This window comes from Morone saxatilis, unplaced genomic scaffold (genome assembly GCF_004916995.1).
Source record: "Morone saxatilis isolate NCDOM2014 unplaced genomic scaffold, NCSU_SB_2.0 Contig5, whole genome shotgun sequence".
Classification (NCBI taxonomy): Eukaryota; Metazoa; Chordata; class Actinopteri; family Moronidae; genus Morone; species Morone saxatilis.
The window spans coordinates 2,823,127-2,828,226 of record NW_023340095.1 but is presented as its reverse complement, the minus strand read 5'-3'; positions in this window follow the sequence as shown (position 1 = coordinate 2,828,226).

The window sequence follows — 5,100 nt, the reverse complement described above, 5'->3', positions numbered from 1 at the left end:
TGAGGTATGTCAAAACCTTCCCTCATCTAATGAAGTTATTAGCCATGTCTTATGTAGGAAATAAGAATGAGTAAACATAAATATTTAAGAAAAGCAAGAGAAGCCTGGCTACATTGTGACCTGATATCACCAATGTCGCGCTTTAAAACTAGTGTCTCACATGTATTAATACCGAAAATTGTCTCCCTGTTAACTTCAGTCAGTACCACACCCTTATAGAAATATATGTCAAGGTAAAGCTGAACGCTTCTGAACTGGATACTTCTGAACATCTGAAGTAGTAACAAAAGGTAACACAAACTTAAATATGCCCCAGACAATATTAACAGGGGCACTTGGCTTCTGTTCCCTAGGAACAACTCAAAAATCAAAAACAAAAACAAAACAGACATCTTGGTCCGTAGAGTATCGTACACGCTGGCTTTGGCTCAGGCTGCACAGAGGCTGCCCCCGCCCCCCACCTGTTCAATGTCAAAACATTAATTCTATTACCTGTATAGATATATTTTCCATACGTTATATAAGTAATGCCACGTAGATTCACTCATTTGTGGTAGAGTTCTCCTCAATAAATTGTTCTGCCTCCTTGGCATTGGTGAAGCTGCAGCTCCTTCCCTTCCATGTAAAGTGCAGGGTGGCTGCGCTCTTCAGCGCCGTGGTTGTCACTTTGATGGTTGCGGTGTCTGCTGCGACACCCTGAAGCGTAGCACTAATTTTAGCTATCTCAGCGAAAATGTTCTCCATGCTCTTTGGTTCAACATCCCGTATGTCTGACACTAATGTGGGTGTCGTATCTTCCTTTGTATAGCTGGGGCCCTTCCTGGTGGATATGCGGCCTGCCGCCTGACCTCTGTTGGAGTGCTTGGTCATAGAAGTCATTTGGTTTCCAAAACTTCCACCGGGTGATTCCAATGTGTGCAAAAATGCCAACTGGGGCGTCTAATGCGCCGCCATCTTGCTCGACGTACCCACGTGACTCCCAAGGATGCAGATTTCACTTTTTCTTAAATCAATAATTGTTTGATGAAAACTACTTTCATATCTATTTCTTAAATGTGAAGCTACAGCTTGCAGTTGGGTTAGCTTAGCATAAACAATAAAAACAAGGAGAAAGCTAGCGTGGCTCGGTCCAAAGGTATCTACCTACCAGCCGTTCTGGTTGGCAGGTTGTGTTACCTTTGGACAAAGCCAAGCTAGCTTTCTCCCCCTGGTTCTAGTCTGCTAAGCTAAGCTAACCAACTGCTGTCTCTAATTTCATATTTAGAGCACGAGTGCTATCAATCTTCCCAAACACTATTTCCCAAAATGTGGTTTTATCATTGACCTTAGCTTTTCTCTCTTACTTGCAGTTCCTTACACAAATGTCAGCCTGGCTCTAAATGAAGAAACGATGACTGCCGTCTGCACTACCCAGGGATTCCCTGAGCCTTTGGTGAAGTGGAGACTCCAGTACCTCTCCAACAACTCCCAACACGTTCTCGATCCGAGGGATGTTCACACTACAGCAGTGCAGGACAATCAAGATCGTCAATACAGATTGAAGAGCGCTGTAGATATCCCTGGAGGTCAATATCGATCTGTGACCTGCCTCTTCCACAACCCTACCCTGAATGTGACTGTGAGCACCACCCACGTTTTAAACAGAGGTAAGTTAATAGAAGCTCTGCAGTCTTCCAGCATCTGGTATATGGTCATGCAGTATCTCTTACTCAATTTTAAATTACAATACTCTTTTAGCGTATAAAACAAATTAATTTAGGTTCTGTTCACATTTGGTTTATGGTCAAAATGTGGCCCATTATTCTGAAACCAAAAGTTAGAAAAAAACTCCCATTGGACCGTCATCCCATTATCCAGAAAACAAAAGCCCACTGCACAAAAGGCCCGTTGTTCTGAAAACACACACACTCTCCCTGGACATGCTGGAAAAAATGAAGTCAGGTAAAAGCGTGAATTAATAGTTTGAGCTTTGTGGCTCATTTCACCTTACACTAGCTATCTGACCTATTTTAATTGTATGTAAGTATGGTTTAAAGCATGATAATATTTGCTGTTGGTATTGTAGGTAAATGAGCATGTCAAATAATTTATTACTCTGTTATTTTCACTATTTACAGTCGAGGACGAGCAGAAGCATCATTACTTGCTTATTGGGATATTTGTATTTCTGGTCATCGTCATCGTTGCATTGTGTGTGCGTTTCTACAGAAAACGTGAGTGATCTTAGTTCATTCTATATTGTAGTTATTTTACAAATATACTATTGTGACGTGTGTATGTTTTTGCCTCTGCTGTCCTGTTCCAGGTACCGCCCTCCCTTCCGACTGATCAGGCACACCTGCAGTGGTTTAGCAATCAAGACGATTGCTATATAAGCTACTGTGACGGAAGCAGACGGGGCCAGTGGGTCAAAAACCACCAGAGAGTCGTGTCGCTGACGGGTGTAAAGCAGAGCTGTGTGGTGCTCGTCTTGCGTGTGTTACCAATGGTAACTTACCATTACTCCCTCAATGGAGGGATAGTGTAATTCATATTTATTTGTTGTCTCAGTGGTTTGTTTAGTTTAGATGGTTATTGCTTCCTTTCTTTTTAGGAAGTTGTTTTGTGTTAACATTGAACTCATTTACGTTGAAATAAATCATTTAAAAGTACACATTTTTATGGGTTTTTTTTTGCCCTTCTTTAAATGGCCGGGTCAATTATTTGTTGTTACTCCTCTTTTCCCCTGGACCCCACAACTGAGGACGTTACAACTATCAACTGGTGAAAAAGAATAAACTGAACTACCACATAGAAACTTTGTGACCTGATATCGATAAACACAAATTAGGCTGAAACCATAGGAGGTTAGAGAAAATGCAGTGCTTATCAGAAGTCTACAATTTACAATTACGATAAAGCAGTGTATGCTTTTTGTGATTGATAGCCCATATCAGTGAGTCTGTCCAGCTCAACGCACCAAACTCAGATCCAACTGTCAAACAAGGCAGTGCTGATCAAATATGAATGTAAGATTCTGTTATTGCGTCCTATTTCTTGCCTAAAATCTTTTCAGAAACATATTTCAGTGTAATGTTTATCTGTAATACGAGATTGTGTGTGACCAGACAAGTCAAAACTGCGCAGCCAATGAGAGCAGCTCAACTCACTTGACTGAGTTATCCCTCTAATGCTGAGTGGTCACATCCCAAAACAGTATGTGAAGAAGGTTCTGAAGCAGGCGAACACTATGAAAGAAGCAGGCCCAGACAAAAAAACATGATGAGTTTTGTCTGTTTTGTTTTTTGCACAGGATAGAGGGACTGAGTGGTGCAGCTTCATCAGCCCAGCAATAGACCACATTCTACACTCAGGAACACAGAGAGTCTTAGAAAAAGCTTATTTTTTCAGGCCAACAGGATGATGAACTCATACAAGAACCACTTGTATGAACAGAATTTCCTCTGGGGCAGGAACAAAATTCTTGAGTGGTCCAGATGGGTTGGACAAGTCATGTACAGATCAGTCTCCACAGGGGGAAGAACCACTTGTTCCATAAAAGATTAAAAGTTTCCTTAATCTGTTCACTTGACCATCATCATCATAATGGCTTGTCAGTTTACTGAGGGTTTTTAGATTTGTATATGCATATTTCAGTATATCATCCCTCAGTACATCTCTTTTTGACAGCAGGCCTGTGGTCTGTATGCAATCTTTATGACATCCTTTTTCAAATCTGGTAAAAAATGTTCCAATTTGTATTAGAACCGATAATTCTACATTTGGGCTCTTGAATTCAATTATGAATTCGAAAAATGGGACAAAACAATAATAGAATCTTTCCACCTAGGGTTTTTTAAAAACATCCTGCATGTCCAACGGAAGACGCCATACCACCACAAAGCCTTAACCTGCCAAGAGCTGAAGCCAGAGAAGAGTCCCCTAAGCCAGCTGGTCCTAAGCCTGTCCAGACAACCCAACATGTCCCAGACCGCCTCACCAAAACCAACAATTAAATTCAGCCTACATGTAGATGTGTAACTCAGCATGAATTCTGATAACTCTTGTAAACATTCAATGATATTTTATTGTGATTCTCAACAAGGTTATATAATTAAATTTAGAGATAGTTCTCTTTGTGCTACCCCCAAAAAGAAATAAAGCATTGATCAGTGAGTCATATAAAGTAAAATAAAAGTAATTGAAAATCTAAATTGAATGAATTCAGCAACTTCACTGAGGGAAGAAGCTGTCTTTAAGCTGTCTGGTGGTATGTCAGTGGAAGCTTCTGTGCCTCTTCCAAGATGGGTGCTATCTGTTAGTAATCCAATAGCATTGATGCTGGGTAGCTGAGTACCAATGATCTTTTAGGAGGTTTTAATCACCTGCTGCAATCCTCCTTTAATGCTGTGCACATCCCATGATGCCAGTTTGTGATGTTTCCAGTCAGAACGCTTTCTATTGCTGCTCTGTAAAAGTTAACAGTAAGAAATACATTAGCAATAGAAGCAAATTCATCAGTGGATAAACCTATAGACAGTAAGTCAGCGACAGTAGATAGGAATGGCTTGATTTTAATTATATTTATAATAATCAGTGTTTGTATATAAATTGATGTAGTTGCTGTCAGATTAATGAAATTTTCAATGATTGGTGGGATGTCCCTTTAATTGGCTTTAAAATTGCCATACCAGCATGTGATGGATCACCTGACAGCCAATTGGGCTCTGATTGCCTCCACCTGAGAGTGCGGTTTTATATGTTGTCCTGGAAATGCTGTTTAGTTTAAGGACACTCAGCTAAAATTCTCTTTTCTTGACTATGGATATTTACTCCTACACTCGCCTGCAAGAAAATAAGGGTGTGCTTGAGTCAAGAACTGACTAAAATATTTAACACTGACAGACAGTTGCAGCGAATTAAACCATAACACTGTGATAGAAACATAAGAAATTATTGCAACCAAAATCAAAACAAGCACTCACCTGTCCACCATTTACCCTCAGCCAGCTGTACCACAGCTCCAATTGACTTAAAGGAACTACACTTTTACTGGCAAGACGAAAGAAACCATGTTTTGTTCTCTTATAATAAAGGAAAGGAGATGCAACGTATACAAAC